The sequence below is a fragment of the Ursus americanus genome, chromosome 12, assembly GCF_024610735.1.
Source record: "Ursus americanus isolate L20-20 chromosome 12, mUrsAme1.1.p, whole genome shotgun sequence".
NCBI classification, from domain to species: Eukaryota; Metazoa; Chordata; class Mammalia; order Carnivora; family Ursidae; genus Ursus; species Ursus americanus.
The window spans coordinates 21893870-21913430 of record NC_142138.1 but is presented as its reverse complement, the minus strand read 5'-3'; positions in this window follow the sequence as shown (position 1 = coordinate 21913430).

Sequence of the window (19561 nt, the reverse complement as noted above, 5' to 3'; positions counted from 1 at the left end):
TTTCTAACAAGTAAACAAAGGGTTTTGTCAATCTATTTCCAGGTAAAAAATGATTTTCAGACATATAAGTGTTATAAGGTAAGTATGTTTCTTTATGCGTTCTAATTATCAAACCTACTCTCAGACTTTCATCCACTTAAACCTTCTAAGGGTTAGGATGACTCTTAGCAGTAATGGTCACTTTCTGTAGGACAGTGATTCTCAGGAAAGGTAGGGGTCCCCCCGGATGATAATAATTTTGGGTGGGAATGTGTTTTGCATGTAGACTTTATAAAGCATGGGGGAGGGAGGGGAACCAAGATTGAGAACTTAGTACTCTGTGGTCCTGCTGCTCTAAGTTGCACTTTGGGTATACAAATTTCCTACTAGCTCAATATTTTCCAGCCTACATTTTCCATCTTTTCTAAAAGATTGTCATAGAAGATGTTCAAATGGTCTCTTAACAGGATATAAGTATTCCCATTTATATGTTTGTAGCCCTGCCAAAAAGAAAACCTATTAATTAAATAATATATTTATTTAAAAATATTGTGTCAGCTTCCAGTAGCTCGAAGGCAAGTGAAATTCCCTTCAAGAGAAATGATCCTGATCTGGGAAAACCAGTTCTTACTCAACCAGTGATGGCTTCCAGGAATTGTTGCTTTCTTTTATAAGTTCTCAGATACCATCTGGAAATCAGCTCTAGAATTCTGCTTGATACATAGTTAAAATATTATTGATAAATGGTCACTTAGCTTGTTGGTATATGCTCCAGTGATGGGGGACATGTTAATCCCATGAGATAATGAATTTCACTTTTGGATTGATTTCATTGCTTATGACTTAGGCCAGCAAACTTCAATTACTTTCAGTCTTTAGTCCAAACCTCCTCCACCCTCATCCACTTACTCAACCAGTCTCCCTCACTGTGGTAAATAGACCTGCCATCTACTCAGTTGAATCATCCATGATTGACCTCCTTCCTCAAATTCCCTTCCTCTTCTTCAGTTGGCCAAGAAGTTCTATTCATCCTACATCAAAACGATACACTTCATTTTTGCTGCCACCATGATTTCAGTGCATTAAAATCTCACTTGAACTAGAATAGCCCCTATGAATCTCCCTGCTTCCACTTTCCCCCATCCTCCAAACTCTTCTCCACATAACAGCAAGAGCAATCTCTTAACATAAAAATCCAATTATGTCATTGCATTTCAAATAAAATCCAACCTCCTCACCATGGATTACAAGTCCCCATATAATCCAGTCCCTGCCACCACCCCTCCAACCTCATTTTATACCACACTCCCCTCTGCTCAGTGTGATTCAGCCTCAGGGGCTTCCGTTCTGTTTCAGGAACATGCCAAATCCTTTCCAACCTTAGCAGTTTTGCATGTGTGTGTTTTGTTCACTAGTATATTTTATTTGCTTTGAATACTTCCTGGCTCACAGAAGGTACTGAATAAATATTTGTTAAATTAATAAATAAATGCTGGTCTCTGCTTGTTCTCTCCTTTACTCTTTCCATGGCTGCCTTCTTCTCATTCTTTAAGCCTTGGATTAAGTTAGCTACTAAAAAAAAAAAAAATTCCTTTCCCAACCCATTATTTATGGAGGGCCCCTTATCTTCATAGCACCTATCTCTACTTTTTGCTATATATATTTGTAAGCTCATTGTTTTTTAATTGTCTTCCTCTCTCAAAGCTCCATGAAGGTCATCTGTTGTATTTACCAATGCATTAACTAGTGCCTAGCACTGGGCCTGGGACATACTGTTAGTTCTGAACTGATGTCTGTTCAATAAATTAATGAATAAATGAGTGTGTAAATGTATTAAACACTAACAATCACCTCACTGATTCATAGCAGATCCATCTAACTGCTATTTGAAAAAATATATTTCTTTACTAGGAGAAGAACTCATTTACTGACTTCCTGTCATTGGGACAGCTCCCACACTAATCCTAAGGAACCTCAAGTATAAAATATCAGTTGTTTTAAAAACTTGCTATAGGATTTTTTTGTGATTATTACTGGGGCTTATTTCAGAAAATGAGACTATTTTTTAGATCAAGTTTCATAAGCCATTGACCTTTCAGAGAGGGCTGCAAGGAGGTATTGAGGTTTACGTGGAGGTTGCATCCCCAGTTCTAGGTGTGTGAAATGCCATTACTTAATATTTTAAGAACTTCATATTTTTAAAAATAATTTATATTCTCTTGAGAATGAATAGGCTACACGTCTTTTTGGTGGAGGTAGGGGTCTGGGAGGAGTGGCAGACTGATTTGCTATAAATCCAAATAATAATCATAAAATTGGAAATCATTGCCTCAGCCTCCGGTCTACTGAGCATTTAATAGTGTTTACATCAGTTAACATCTGGCCTCCAAATGTTATCAGTCTTAAACACTGCACCTGCAGACAGCCTGGCATTTGAGTTTTAAATGTGTTCTTTTGGAAAGGAAGGAGGGGTGAAAGAAGAGGGGATAAGAGAAAGTACAGGTGGAAAAATGAGATCCCAGAGTCTCCTTGACTCAGGCAGTAAAGCTAAGAAAAGTTACACATTTTTTCCTCGCAGGTATAGAAGACTTACAATGTGCCAGGCCACGTATTCAGTGTTTGATATATATTAACTTGTCTCATTGCTATAGTCACTCTGTGGGGCAGTTGTTCATTTGGTTCTATGGATATGAAAACCCAGGTTCAAAGGGTTTAAATAATTTGCTGAAGATCACTCAGCTATTCAATGGTGGATCTTCGATTCAAACCTGGAAACCTGATTTGATTGTATCCATTAATAGATCAATTAACTCACCCACATCAGTAAACATTTGCTCAGTCTTTCCTCTTGTGACTGTAGATAAATTCTCATGATTGTATCTGAAGCCAAGTCTTCTGTTCTGAATCCTGCCCTTTCTCCCCTACTCCTAGACTGTGCTACTGCATCATCATTTTCCATTTTGCACATCAGTAAACAATCTAACTGTAAAAATTTATATCTAAAACAAACCAACCCACAAACAAAAAATAGTCACCGAAAAGACTTCCACCAGACATATGAAAGTTGAAAGAATTCATCATCAGCAGACCTGAAGTCTCTGAAATGTTAAAGGAAATCCTTCAGGGAGAAGGAAAATGATACCAGACAGAAATCAGTATCTACACAAAGGAATGAAGTTTTTGGCTTCTTTTAAAAATCTCTTCAAAATACAATTGACTGGCAAGAGAAATAAGAAGTAATAACCATGTATTGTGAGGTTTGTAATGTACACAGAAGTAAATCATACTACCGACAATAAAAGCACAATGGCAAAGAAGACAGAAATGGAAGTATATCGTGGGAAGGTCATTACACTATATTTGAAGTGGTATAATATTGCTTGAAGGTAGACTGGGATAAGATAAAGAGTTACATGAGAAACACTAAAGTAACATTAAAATTTTTAAAAAATGAAGAGCTTTACGTAAGGAAATAAAAAAGGAAGCATAAAACACCTAATTACCCAAAACAGCAGAAAAAGAGGAAAAAGCATATAATGGACAGATAGGGCAAATAGAAAACAAATAGCAACATGGCAAATATAAACCTGACCATGTTAATAATCCCTTTAAATGTAAACAGCCTTAACACCACAATTAAAAGGCAATTTTCAAGATGGATAAAAGAGTATGACTCAACATTATGCTGCCTGTAACAAGCCACTTTAAATATAAAAACACAAGCTAAAGGAAAAGGAGTGGAAATATATATACCATAATAACACTAATCAAAAGAAATTCTGAATGACTATATTAATATAAGAACAAGAAGATTTTAAAACAAAGAATATTATCGGGAAGAGAAGGTCATTTCATAATGATACAGGAGACAATCTGTAAAGAGTATGTAACAATTCTGACCATTTATGCACCAATATATGAAACAGAGTTTCAAAATACATGAAAAAAGAAACAGAAAAGCAAAAAAAGAACAAATAGAAAAATCAAGAAGTATAGTCTCAATAATTGATAGAACTAATAGAAACCCAATAAGGACATAGAAAACTTGAACAATGCTATCGATTTAACCTAACTGACACTGATAGAACACTACACCTAACAGCAGCTGACGACACATTCTTTTCAAGTGTACATGGAACACTCACCAAAACAGACAATATTCTAGGCCATAAAATAAGTCTCAGTAAGTTTTAAAAAAATCCAAGCCATACAAAGTATGTTCTCTGATCAGAGTGGGGTTAAATTAGGACTCAATAACAAAAATATCTCTAGTAAAGCTCCAAGTATTTGAAACTAAACATTCTAAATAACTCATGGATCAAAGACGAAATCAAAAGAGAAATTAGAAGGCATTTTGACTGACTGAAAATGAAAACATTACATATCAAAATCCGTGGGATGCAGCTAAAGCAGTACTTATAGGCAAATCTATGGCACTAAATGCCTTTATTAGAAAAGAATAAAATAAACAACCTCAGTTTCTAGCTTAAATTAGAGAAATAATAGCAAATATGCTTACCAAAGTAAGCATGAGGGGAAAAAAGATAAGAGTAGAAATAAAATAGAGGGGGAGAGAGAGAGAGAATCAATGAAGACAAAACAGGTTCTTCATGTAAACACCAAAACTGACAAACTGCTAGTCAGATTTACAAGGAAAAAGAGATGGAAATTAAGAATATCAGGAATGAAGGAGTAGACATCATTACAGATTCTAAAGATATAATAAAGACAATAAGGAACCATTATGGGCAACTTTATGCCAATAAATTCTACAACTTAGATGAAATGGCTAAATTCCTTGAAAAACACAAACTGCCCAAGCTCACTGAAGAAGAAAGAGGTAACATGAATGGCCTACAGAAGAGATAACATGAATAGATCTATATACCTATTATAGAAATTGAATTTTTTTAAAGTTTAAATCATGCTCACAAAGAAAACTGCCGGCCCAGATGGTTTTCCTGGTGAATACGGCCAAAAATTTAAAGAAGAAATAATACTAATTCTACACACACCTTCAGAAAGTTGAAAAGGAGGGAATACTTCCCAACTAATTGTTTAAAGTCAGCATTTCTCAGAAAAGAAAACCTACAGATCATTTCCCCATGATCACACATGAAAAAATTCTTAAAATTATAGTAAATAATATAATATACAATACAAATAATATACAAAATATAATAATATACAATAATATACAAAAAGGTTGAAACATTATGATCAAGTGGGGTTTATCCAAGGATATAAGGTTGTATAACACTCAAAAAACAATCAGGGTAATTCACCATATTAATACTAAAAAAAAACCCCCGATGATCATCTTAGTAGATGCAGTAAAAAACATTTGACAAAATTCAATATCCATTTCTGATAAAAACTTCTAGAAAACTGGAAATAGAAAGGAGATTTCTCAGCCAGGTAAAGAGCATCTATGCAAAAGCTACATCAAACATCAGTGAAATACTGTTATTGCCCCTTGAAATTAAGAAGAGTAAGAATGTCTGTTCTCTCTCCTAAACATTTTACTAGAAGTTGTAATCAGTGTAGTAAGGGGGGGAGGGATATAAAAGCATCTACACTAGAAAGGAAAAAGTAAACATTTTTTTTTAAGATTTTATTTTTTTGACAGAGAGAGACAGCCAGTGAGAGAGGGAACACAAGCAGGGGGAGTGGGAGAGGGAGAAGGAGGCTTCCCACTGAGCAGGGAGCCCAATGCGGGGCTTGATCCCAGGACTCCAGGATCATGCCCTGAGCCGAAGGCAGACGCTTAATGACTGAGCCACCCAGGCGCCCCAGAAAAAAGTAAAATTGTCTCTATTCATAGATAATATGCTTGTATATGTAGAATATTCATTGCTGTTTTGTTATACTAAAAAACAAAATAACCCAAATGTTAACAGGTGAATAGATAAGAAAAAAGCCTGTAATGCATTCATACAATGGAACACCACTTAGCAATAAAAGGGAACAGACTATCAATAACTGCAATAATATGGACTAACCTCAACCTAATTATTCTTGGGTAAAAGAAGGTAGATCAAAAGAGTACATATTGCATGTTTTCATTTATTTAAAATACTAGAAAATAAAACTATAGCAACAGCACATTAGTGATTTTTGGGGGGTACAGGGGCGGTAACAAGGAGGGTTGGGAGGAATTGCAAAGGTACACTTTTGGGTTTGATGGATATGAATTATCTTAGATATAGCTATGGTCTTATGAGTGTCTATGTGTCCAAATTGTACATTTTGAAAAGTAAACTTTTTGCATTTCCTTTGTACCTAAATATTAAAAAAAAAACCACTTGTGATTACTCCATGCTATCCTTCAACTATTGCTTGCTTTCTTTCTTTCTTTCTTTCTTTCTTTCTTTCTTTCTTTCTCTTTCTTTCTTTCTTTCTTTCTCCTTCCTTCCTTCCTTCCTTCCTTCCTTCCTTCCTTCCTTCTTTTTCTCTTTCTTTTCTTTTCTTTTTTCTTTTCTTTTCTTTCCTTTTCTTTTTTCTTTTTTCTTTTCTTTTCTTTTCTTTTCTTTTCTTTTCTTTTTTCTTTTCTTTTCTTTTCTTCCTTTGTCACTCTTTTAAAAGCAAAGTTCTTCAAGAAGTTGTCTTTATTTGTGGTCTTCACTCCCCAACATCTCTGTTCTTCTCAGCACACTATGCTCAGGAATTGGTCCACAGCACTTCATAGGAAATCTGTCTTGTCTAGATCATCAGAGTTCTACATCTCGCCCAAATGAACAGTCAGTTCTCAGGCATCATCTTTCTCAAAGTGTCAGGAACATTTGACACATTTATCCTTCTCTTATTTTGATTTTCAAGATATTACCTTCTCCTGGCTTTCTCCCTATTTCATTGGCTTTCTTAGGGTTTTCATCTCTGCCCAGATTCTACATGTTGGAGAATCTCGGGACTCAGCTCTCACCCCTGTTTTCCTTATCTATACTCATTTCCTAGGTGATCTTATCATTGCATTTATCATGGTATAAAATACTGTTTGTTCACCAATGACTCCCTAATGTGTTTAAAACGATGACAACACAGGAAGAAGATAATGAATGGTCAACAGGCTCATAATCTGACTAGACAGAGCTGGAAATCTCAAGAACAGCCAAGGCCATTTAAAGGCTAAAGGCCTGAAAATGTGGGATGGATGCCAGGTGCTGTCACAGAGGCTCCCAGACTGTGCTTTCCAGTGCATTCAAAACACTGTCTGCACTGCCTCTGTGCATCACTGCCCTCGGCTCTGGTGGTAATTTTATGTAAAATGCATCCAATTTCTATAAAACTACTTAGCATTGATTTTGCATCTGAAGAGTTTCGAAACGTCAACATTCCAAAAATAAATGGTATCGTGATTCTATTAGAGCTCAAGCAAAGTCTCCAGGCTTCACTGTTCTTTGCCATGATTTTTAGAGATTAAATCTTCCTGTAATCCAAGTCGAACACCTCTGAGCAGGTCACAGCTTGCCCTTCATCAGGGTAGGCGGCCCTCCTTTTCATTCCCTCAAGGTGGAACCAGCCAATCTTGGGGGTGACCTCACCATTACAGTACCTTTGGGGAACTCTGAGGATCCTTTACGTCACATTTAGCCTTCATGGAGAATGAAATCCCGAAATCACTAGGACAGGCTTCAGCTTTTCTTTCCACAGCAGCCTTTTCAGAGAGGTATATAGCATCAGTGTTTTGAAGTGAACAGAGAAGTCCTTTGTAACCAACGTGAATTCATTTTCTTCAGATATCAATTCCTATTCATGACTTGTTATTTTGGAAAGAGCATTGTTCCTTTACAAATCCATCTTTTCAATAACAGAAACAATGATTGCCTCCAAATACGAGTTGTTGAGGAAACCCATTTGCAAAGTATCCTCTTCCTTTCAATTGCTTTTCCTACAATCCTGTCTTTGGACTGACTCACTCACAGTTAAACCCGTCACTTGAAGGGCTGATTTATTTGCTAGAGATATCCCCTGAATATTTTGTCTCAGCTCTGTCAATAATCCCATTTCCTCATTTTATCTTTTCACAACCAATTCTCTCAATATGGATTTCCTCTTTAATACTCAATTATGTTAACTTACTGGTAAATTATCCCGTCTAACCAAAACATCAGTTTCAGTAATAAAAAGGACAGAGGGCTCTTCAACAAGGTGTTTCTGACTCACGTATTTCTGACTCATGGACGGATGTACTATGTTCTGTGCCACCTCAATAATGTGGCATTACTTGGACAAATAAAAAACACCACTTTATGCAGCCTAGCTGTTTCTTGCATGTTTTCTTTGCAATTTTATAAATGAGTCACTTCTTCAATATTCTTCAAATGATTTTTTTTTTAATTCTACTCGTAAGTGTGGCCATTCGACTCTAAACAAGGAAGCCATAAAACTCATTCCATTTTCCATGCAGGTTGTACAATTTTATAATTTTTCAAATTTACAATTTCCATGCAGGTTTAACTATTTTGACATAGAATTAAGAGATGCTTAAGGTCATCCCTGATTGAATATAAGTAGCAGCAACTTTTATTCTATTGGGAAAATTCAGTTTGGGAATAGTTGATTTTTTTCTTTTGTCTATTTACAGGTGAACATTTCTGATGTATCAACTTATAAATCTCATTGCTATTTTGAAAAAAAAATATGACTGAAAAGGATGCGCAACTCTCGAATCTCCCTTAACAATTCCTGCAGTAGGATTATCCTGTCTGCTTGGTACTCAAGGCACTTCTCAAACTTCTCTCTCTCTCTCTTTTTAATTTTCAGCACAAAACACAAAGTGTAATCTAACTCTCCTGTGGCAAAACCTCCAATGCATCATGACTACAGACAGAAAAAAAGCTCATATTCCTCTGATAGTCAAGGTCCTAATGGTGTGATTTGAACTTGACCTTCTAAGCATATGTGCTAGGATCTCTGATATATACTCTAACCCAGCTAAAATATACACTTTCCCAGAGTTTTGTTTATGCTCATCCTATTTCCTCTAGAATATCCTTTCTGACATTTCCACAAATCCAAATCCATCTGTGAGCAAGGGACAAGGTGGGGGATGGAAAGCACTAGAATTAGGGAGAACTCAGGAGCTCTAATGGGGGAGCAACTGCCTAGACACTGTTAAGCTGCCCTGTGGGGTCAGCCCCATTAGGAAATACATAGAATGATTCAAAGGCTCCTATATAGAGAGGGAAATGATTGTCCTGGGAAAGATCTGTTTAGAAGCAGTTTAATGTAATTCATCAGGTCAGGCAGAGGCTTTGGAATGAGGCAGACCTGGGTCTGAATAGAAGCTCTGCCATCTGCCAACTAAAGGGCCTTGGATTTAACTCCCCTAAGCCTTCATTTCTGCATGTGTAAAACAGTGATAGAAGAGAAAGCTAAAGGCTTGCTATGAGGATGGAACTAAATAATATGTGTAAAGATTTCGATGTTCGGCTCTACAATTCACTAGTCCTGCCAGTGCAGGACAAACACAATAGAACAGAAATGGCAGTATGGTTTGTTTAGACAGAGCGCCAGAGATTTTTACCTGCCCCCATTCCTGAAATGGAATTCCCCAAGATCTGTAGATATCACAGAGCAGACCCCAAAGTTCTTGTGTGGCCTGGGAAGCTGCTGGAGCTTGGAGGAGGAATTCCCCTAGGTCTGTGTGGGAGTGCTGGCCCCCCTGTAACAGATGTTCTGGGGAGGACGGCCCAAAGCCAAGAGACTGAATTGAGTCTTGGAAGATAAGCAACCCAGGAAGAGCCAAATCGTGTACGGCAGGCACGGAACTGGCTGCCCCAGAGGCTCACACAATCTTTGTCTCCTACTCTGTTTTGAAGATAAGAGTGTCCAACTAACACAGTTTTGGCCAATGCTATGTAGGTGGAAGTCTCTGGGGAAGGTGTTCCTTCCCAAATCTTAGGTCAGACACACGAAATTTACATTTTTGTAGGTTAAAAGTAGTTGGAAGTCAGATATTTCAACCCAGAGAAGACAAGCCTTACTCCCTAAGAGAACTCTATCCTTTGCTCCTTTACCTTTCCTCTTTATTTTTCTGTTTGGAGCGGGGATCTCAATACACAATGAATATCAAGCTAATGGCTTTGAGGATAAGTACCGTGGTGGCAGAAAAAGAAGATAAAAGAATCCTGAATCTCAGGACAGCAGTGAGTGACATGAGGCCCTGGGCTACCGACCCCTGAAATTCTTGTTGTACAAGACAAACAGCCCTAACTGCTTGGCCACTGTGTTAGGCTATCTCATTTGCAGGTGGAAACAATACTAATTGATGCCATGCTGCTGAGTTAGCAAGAAGAGGATGTCTGGACCTTTCTTGAGTGGAAGAATGGACTCCAGAGAAACTGGCTTCAGGCACTATAGCTTCTCTGGGGATGACCAGCCCCTCTGGAATAGAAACAAACCTTACGTTGCCTTGGAGGCAACATAGTACGAAGCCTTTCCTGGAAAAAACAAGAAGGGAAAAGAAAGGAAGGGGAAGATAGGGAAGGGAGAGAAGTTACAGGGGAGAAGGAACATAGTACTAGGGAAGCTGAAATTTTAAATAGATGGTCAGGTTAGCAGGGTAAGATATCTGAGGGAATTTCTGGGATATTTGAGTGTCAAGCTAAGGAAACAGGAAGTGAAAAGGTCCTAAGGCAAGAACATGCTTGTGTATTTGAATATTAGCAAATAGGCTAGTGTGGCTGGAGCAAAGTGAGTGAGGGAGAGAGAAGGGGATGAGGTCAGGGGGCCATTCTTAGAAGGCTTCCATAAAGCATGTGTGAGAAAGACAGGGACCAACGAGGACTGCAAGGTTTTATACTCGAGCAATCAGGATGCCTCAGACACGATCATCTGAGATGAGGAAGTCAATAGCGAGATCAGATTCTGGGCCTGGGGGTGAAGATTAAATCATGTTGAGTCTGAGATGACAGACATCAAAGAAGAGATGTCACATAGCAGCTGGATATAAGAATCTGGATATAAGAATCTGGAGAGAGACACATTTCAGGTTCATATGAATGTTTCCTAGATTGATAAGTCAGGGGTAGACTGTGCAGATGTGCACATTTTTCAAAAAGTAAAAAATAAATTTGTGTTTTCATCCTTCTGTTCTCAGTCTCCTTCCTGTATATTGTTATTTAGTCAGTATGGTTGATGTGAAGTGTTTGGGGGAAGATTAGGTGAAATAATGTATACAAAGGGCATATCTCAAGTATAGATATTCAATCTGTATATTCAATCAATAATACCTAATATGTATTGTGTACTTATATTTTTCCAGAGATTTTGTTGAGCATTATGTATAAATCAACTTATTTAATCTTTACAATCAATTGATAAAGTACATAATATTTTAAATTCATTTTGTAAATGAGATACCATGGTTCAGACAACTTTAAGAATCTTGCTCAAGGTTACAGAGCTGGTAAGCAGAAAAACCTGGATTCATACAAAGATCTTTTTACTCTTGAACCAATGTTCTTAACTGACATACACTATAGCAGAGTTACAAACTCAGAAGCCCTCAGGGGTAATGTAAATTTATGCAGTGACTCCTATATCCAATGCCTAGTCATAATTTACACATGAGTGTCTAATAGGCATCTTAGACTCCACGTGGCCAAAACAGAATCCTTTATTTTTCCAACTAAATGTGTTCCTCCTTCAGTCCTTCAGTTTCCCATATCAATTAATGACATTCATCTGCCTAGTTACTTAAGCCAAAAACCCGGGAACTGGCCTTGATCTCTCTCTTTCCCTCATCTGATGCATCCAACTCATCAACAAGGTCTGATGCTCTATTTCCAATATTTATCCCATATTTGTATAGTCTGTTCACATTCACAGTTCCAAACTACCATTATCTGTAATCTGGATTTTTTTTTCAGTAGTCACTGGCTTTCTTATTTCCAGTCTTGGCTCCTAGAACCTCTTTTACCCACAGTAACTGGAATAAACTTCAAAAAAATAAACCAGACCATGCTTTAAAATCTTCTATGGCTGTTCATCACATTTAGATAAAATCCAACATCCTTACCACAGTCTATAAGATTCTCCCTAATCTGCTCTCTGCTACCTCATTTTAAACTTGTCTCCCTCTTACTCATTATATTTTTTAAAAACTTTATTTATTTATTTATTTATTTATTTGAGAGAGGGAGAGAGAGAGCAGGGGGAGGGGTAGAGGGAGAGAATCTCAAGCAGATTCCACACTGAGTGTGGAGCCCGAAGTGGGGCTCAATCTCACGACCCTGAGATTATGACCCTAAGATCATGACCTGAGCAGAAATCAAGAATTGGACACTTAACTGACTGAGCCACCCCGGCACCCCTCCTTATATTTTGGCTGCACTGACATTCCTTTTCCTTGAACAAAGCAAACTCTTCCTGCCACAGGGGCTTGCACTTGCCATCGACCCTGCTTACCATCCTCTGTCCCTGGTTCTTCATATCATTGAGGCCTCAGAGCAAATGTCATCCCAGGAAGGCCTTCCTGGTCTACTCAATCTACATTATTACCTTCTTCCACAAATACTACACACCACATCATCTTATTCTATTTGCTTCCTTATTTACTTGTCATTATCTGAAATTTATTAATTTGTTTGCCCATTTTTTTAAGAAAAACTTTTTTTTTTTACTTTAAATTCAATTAGCCAACATATAGTACACCATTAGTTTCAGACATAGTGTTCAATGATTCATCAGTTGCACCCAGTGCTCATCAGTCTCTCTCCCCTAGAATGCAGGCTTCATGAGATCTGAGATCTTGCCATCTCTTCTTCCCTGCTATATCTCCAGGACCCAGTCGAGTGCCTGACACACAGAAGACCACCAATAAAGATTTGTTAAATAAAACTGGTTGAATATAAGATAATGGGGAGTAATTGCTGAGGTCTTAATGAACTGGATTCATCCTCAGCTTAAAGAAATTTAAATCTAAACTTCTTTAAAATACTTTGTTGGCCAAATCAAAAGGTCTGTTAGAATTTATAATCCCCGCATGCCAACACTTTACACCCTGATCCACCCTCACTGATTCCATAAGGTTGAAGACCTGAAAAATCACAAACAGAATGACACTGAATTCCAGTATGCAAAGGAGCAACTTCTTCCCCGCAAAATATTTTCCCCCTAGATCTGTAGTTATTTCCCCAACAGAAGAAATCATTCAGCCACCCAATTTTTCTTTAAACATGACACATACATTGAATGAATTACTTCCCCTTGTGGGAAATTTATTGAGGGGAAATGTAACAAATCTATGAAAAATAATTTTTTTCAAATGAAAATAAGAGACTAAAACCTCCAATCACCGGGAAAATGAAGTAAAATTGGAGACTCAAAAACAGCATGAATTTATATAAGTTAAACAGAGGGTGATTTTTAAGAGATTTCATAGCTAGGTTAAGCATCAAATAGACCTTTTCTGGTTGCCAGGCCCAAATACTCAGGTTATAGTTTTTAAAACCCAAGTCTAGATGAATCCTGGCTGGAGCTGTACATGTCTTGCTTCAAAGCCCATCAGAAGCGATGCCATGGGAGCTGGTGTGTCTGTACCCAAGGAGGGACAGACCTTCTTCACTTAATTCAGTTCAAATCCACTTGATCAATGTAAAGGGACTCATTTCACTCAGGGTCTCCCATTATAAAATGTGAGGGTGGAAAAATATTTAAGCTAACATTAACAATGCAGCAGTTCTTCGAAATATTATGTACTGAGTAGACTAAGATGAGGATTAATAATGCACTATAGGTTTGGAAAAAGGAGAGTACAGATGATGCGGTTTCTATCTGAGGGTAGTTTGCTAAAGCCTGACTGAAGTGGGTTGAGGTGAGAATGGGAGGTGAGAAAATAAAGACAAACTTTTTAAAAGAGTTTTGCTATGAAGGGGAGGGCGGATGTGAAACAGTCATTGGTGGGAGCCGATGGAGTCCATTTGGCTTCTTTATTGTCATGCTCGAGTGCTTGAGAGATGGAGGAAATGATGATCAAGGTGAGGGAAGAGAAATACAGGTGCAAAGCCCTGGAGGAGGCAAAACAGGATGAGCTCCACGGTGCAGGGGAGAGGCTAGAGTTTGGGAAGTTACATGAATTAGCTCTCCTGTGATTCCTTCTATTGTCTCAGTAAGAGTGAGATAGATGACCTTGGTTTGGTAGATTTTAGGAGAGATGACCTGGTGTGAAATAGTTGTTTTAAGAGAATAGGAGAGTGAACTGACCTGAAACACACAGTAAAATTGCTAAGTAATACCAACAACTCATCTGAGATTTGCAGTCATTAATTAAGAATGAGCTCAAGGAGCATGGTTGAGTATTTTTCTCCAATCATGTCCAGCTGCTCTTGTGTTGAGGCTGGGTAGGTTAAGATTTGGTCTAATCAGTTCTAAAATGTTGCTGGTGAGTAGGGCAGGCACCTAAGGGTATTTATAAGGGAGGAATTTCAATGTAAGCCCTGAAATCTAAGCTGGGTAAGGGAAGAGATGGGGGATATGTGGGAGAAGAGTTGAGGGGAGTAAGGGACAGTGAAAAGGTGGTAGGGTCAGTGAATTGGAAGACATCACGGGATACAAATATAAGCAGTGAGAAACAAAGAAGAGCTGGAAGGATGGGTAGTAAGAATCTGACAGTAGGATACTTAACATCAAGATTTCAGAGATGGTTTAGTCATTGCTAACTAAAAGGTCTAGGATAAGCATGGGAGAGAAGATGCTTAGTTGGAGTGGAACAAAAGATTCTTCAAAGTGATAGCAAATAATCATAAGACAAGAGTACCGGATGGATTGTCTACATGGATGTGGAAATGATCCCAAATGATGACACAGTTTCCTAGTGGAGAAAAAGAGTGAGTAAGATGCTGTAGGGTTCAATGAATTAGAGAAAGTGCCCCAGGGGTGGATAGATGACTACACCCAGGAGGGATAGTGGGTGGTACAGTCTGATGGCATGTACTTCAAAGGAGCCAGGCTTTTGCAAAAGAAGGGCAATAAAATGATCCTGAAGAAGCACTGAAAAGTAAGGACAACACCTACTCTACCTTAGGTCCTACAGTGCATAGAATATGGGAGAAAAAAAAAAGTAGCTATCTCTTGAGAACAACGCAAGGGTAACTCAGTGGCCAAGGGAGAGCCAAGTGTCAGTTACAGTAAAGAAAGGGAACAAGCAGCTGATCGATGGAGAATGCAGGAAATCTTGATGATTCCTAGACCAGGAGTTCCAGCAGGATCATGGAAAGGTTAGAGGAGATTAGCTTATAGTAGGGAATGTGTCTGGCCATTTGGAGCTAAATGTCAGGGTGATTACCAGAGTTTGGACTACTAATTGTAATTGAGGGAAACAGGAATTTAAGAAAGGAGAGAAATGGTGACAGAGGGAGGGAGGGTCATAGGGAAGAAAGGAGACAAGATTTTGGACCTTTAGTTCCTCAAGATCTTATCTGTTTGACTATCAAATCACAGAATAGGAGAGATAAGGAGGAAAGAACATAACATAAATAATCGGGAGGCTTAGTACTACATATGACTCTGTCACTTAATTGCTACATGACTTGAGAGAATTTATATAATACATTTAATCCTAAATTACTTAATCTATAAAATAGCTATCATACTGCATATATCAGGGTGTTGAGGCAAAGACTAATTGGATAATATGTTTTACATTTTTATAAAAAAATAAAATACAATGGATTTATTTATGTTTGCCAACTATGCATTTTTAACAATATCCCAGTTTGCTGTTAAGCAATTTTGTCTTCCCCGTTAGAAAAAGTCAACTGACAAGCAATCAGAGACCCTACCTAAACCAATCAAGGATCCAGAGTATAATCCTGGCTGAGCTAAACAAGATGCCCATCCTTAGAATCTAAATTCCCCCTACAGGGACAAAGAAGTTAAAAATGGCCAGAGTCCCTTTCCTTCCTAGTGGGGTGGTCTTTATCAGATGGTTCTGGATGGGAAGACTTTCTGGAGGATCCTGTTCCTTTTCTCCAGAGCTGCCTTAATTTTTGCTTATTTCTGGGGCTGGCTCTCCAGGCTTCCAACTGGATTAGGAGCTCCTGATATCTTTTCAGCGAATTCCCATTTGTTTAAGTCAGCCAAAATCAGTATCCTTTGTAAGAAACCAAAGACCCCCAACTGATATATTAATGCATATTATAGAAATATTGTCATTGCTACTGCTAATACTTACAGCAGTGAAACAATATACCTGTTTACCACTTTAGACAGAAATAGCCAAGGCTTAACTGGAAAAATAAATGAAGATAACAACTTCATGTCATTCCCTGGAGCCCTGGCAACATTTTCAACCTATTCTCCTTCAAGGGACTATCAATTCCAATCGATGTTATTACCCATCTCCAGAAAGCTCATGGCAACAATTTTAAGACACCTTTCTAAAGCTCTAAATTTGCCAAACCAGTCACAGTAAATCTGAGTCTATGCCATTAAATAATTGTAGCACAGGGAAAGGCAGTTTAAGGATGTGAGTGGGAAAGGATAAATCACAGATAAAAAGATAAATTATCTACATGAAAGAGCAATGACTCAAGAAAAGAGCATGCATTCAAATTTATAATGCAAAAGGCTCCGCTGTCATCATCCATCTTAGCCTGCAAGCAGCATACAAGGCTACTTTGCAATTTCAATAATCAGTTTTGATAACTAATATTCACATTAAAAGCCCCTCAACTTCATACTGCATTAAGAGGATGCTAATGTGTCAGGCTCCTGAATGTCTTCCACTTTATCCTCTGGAACTCATGAAGAGACAATTTGGAAACTTTAAATGTTTTTTTCTCCCTAATGGAAGGGAGATGAGGCTAACAGAAAGTACCTGAGCAAAGAAGTACTGAATATTAATCTAGGGCTATAATGCTTTGAAGTAGAAGGGGATCAAAGAACATTCTTGTTATCAGCTACTCTGCTCTTTTCTTCCTAAGGTAAGTAAAACATCCAATCTTGTGAGCTTTTTAGCTGCTTAGCCTCAGATCACCTCCAAAGCTCCAGACATTTCCTGATCACCGACTTCCTTCCTTTTACTTAGTTTGTCCGGTGGTCATAAGTAACTTTTGCCATCCCTTGGAACCTTTCCTCTCAAATCTGGCTTAGAGTACATAGCTTCCTCAGCCCCAGCTCCTCAGGCCTGTGTTGCTTTGGAAGATAAGTAGGCAGGCCTTTCTAATTTTAAGAGTTTTGATGCTAATCACTATAGAAAAATTTTCAAAGAAACACAAAAATAATAAACCAGAGAAATGATAAAAGTTTCCAAAATTGTACAAAGTCTGTAGTCTCTGATCTTTCATTTCTAATTCTCTTGCAGATGTGGTGACTGGAAGTCCTACTGTGTTCCTGCTCTTCGATTTTGTTATTAAGGATGAGGCTCATGTCCACCCCCATCCCTCCCCTGATCCTGTCTCTCTGCAAGGTTATGTAGAGTCCTTCTGCAACAATAGTCTTCTTGTCAGTGCTTGACCTACAGGTGTCAACCGCAATTTTTGAGAGTGTAATTTTTAGCTAATGGAAATGAGATCACTGAGGTTTTGATTTGGATAATTTGATCTCTATATTGCAATGCCAGATGAAGTAACACCTCTTCAAATGACATTGCCCAGTCCAGAAATCATTAAAACACCTTTCGGCATAAAAATGGGGTATAGAATCTAAAGGTAAACCAGGGACAAAGGAAGATTTAATACTGTGCTTGTGAGTTTCTCTGGATTTCAATTTTCCCCATGACTTGGTCTTCACCATCACAGGAGGAATAGAAACAGCACACTTTGTGCCCACAACTGAAACCACAATTTAGGAAAATACTATTACATGTGAAATGATTGTGTCAATTATAAAATCTCTATGACGGTTTACTTATCAGTTTTGACCTCTATGAAACTTCTTTGGCACCAGGTCAAAGCAAAGGATTCTTAGTAGCAGCCAAGAGAGCTGGGTGAGAAACATGTCACTTACCTTATGATACATTCCGTGTCCACTGGTCCAGCTACCAACAGCTGCCACTATGCTGCCATTGCCCCTGGGCCATATTCCAAGGGAAACAATATTAGAGTAAGACTCTTCTAGTGACTTATCTTTCCTGAGCCTATATTTAAGAGAGGTCAGATGTGACTAACTTCTGCGCTTGTGAGAATGGGAGTCCTACATTTGGCATCCCCTGACTGAGAAGTAATTTTACTTTATTTAGTCAATCTGAGGAGATAGAAATACTGATGCTATTAAATGCTGTTGGCAGAAATGAGGAGCAGTAGTAAATGCAATGAGAGCGTGACTTTTCTATAAGAAAAACATCATTGAACCCCATATTAAAACCCCTCCCAAAACAGATTTTTTTAAAAGACGTCTATTGATAGTCTTACAATTCCACGTAACCAATCAACCAAAATTTGTCAAATTCTATCAAATGTCGGGACTTACGCTAGGTGTTCAGAATGCTGACATGAATAAGTAGCAGCCTCGTTTGCAAGAACGCTATAATCTAGAGGTGGAATAACATATACACAAGGATCCGACAGAAGATTTGCTCCAAGATCACAACATTCCTGGAGAATAGGGAAGAAGTCCCACAGCAGTCATGGAAATATTAAAATCTGGTGCGCTGGAGGTAGGGTGGTAAATGCTGACACTGAAAAGGACTGATTGTCTAGGAGGATCATAACTTTTTGGCAAAAGGAAATATGACCGTTAAGGAGCAGAAACAGCAGTAATCACTCAGCACGAAGGGTGGCTAATGAGTTTCTCTCTGTGCCTCCCTCCTTTGCACTTTCCAGACAGTAAAGAAACAGACAGGGAGAGACTTTTGGGCTTGTTCCACAATGGAAGCCCAGGACCACTCCCAAATCCCACTCACAGACGCCAGTAATTCCTCTCTTGATGCCTATGTCGTTGGACTTTGTGAGGATACTTTCTCTCTCGTTGCATTTGAGATCTCAGTTGACCTGACTGGGAATATCCTGGTTTCCTTCTTGTCCTCCATCTAGTGGTTAGGAGCTACTAGTTAGGATGCACAGAGTGTTTGGCAGGTTGTTATCAAACTATTGCGATTCCCTCAGTGTTCTCCCTACCCTTGATTCCTCCCCCATCAATCCATTTGATAAAATGTTGTCAGCTTAATCTTTCTATAATCCATTTCTAACTAAGTCACTCCCTTCCTCAACACCCTTTATTGTCTTCCCATTGCCTATCAAAATGCTCACCAGTCAATAAAAGTTCTCTGTGATCTAGCCTCAAACTGTACTTCCCAGCTGTACTTTTTTCGTGTTTTTCTTCTTGAACCTCAACCAGCAATGACACAGAACTTCTCCAATCCCATGTGTACGATTCAGTTTCCTGCCTCTGGATGTTGCCTGTGATTCCATTGTTTGGAAAGAACTTTTTCTCTCTCACTCTTCAATCCCAGCCATTATTCAAGGCTTTTTTTCAAATGAGAAAGTTTTCTCAGACCTCACATATATTCTATGATTTATATGCATAGTAGCCTCTGAATTAGTTTAAAGATATTCAATAAACAACTACTAATGTACACCGTACTATTCATAACACTTAGGATTTAGACAGTTACCATTAAGAAATCCCCTGTATAATT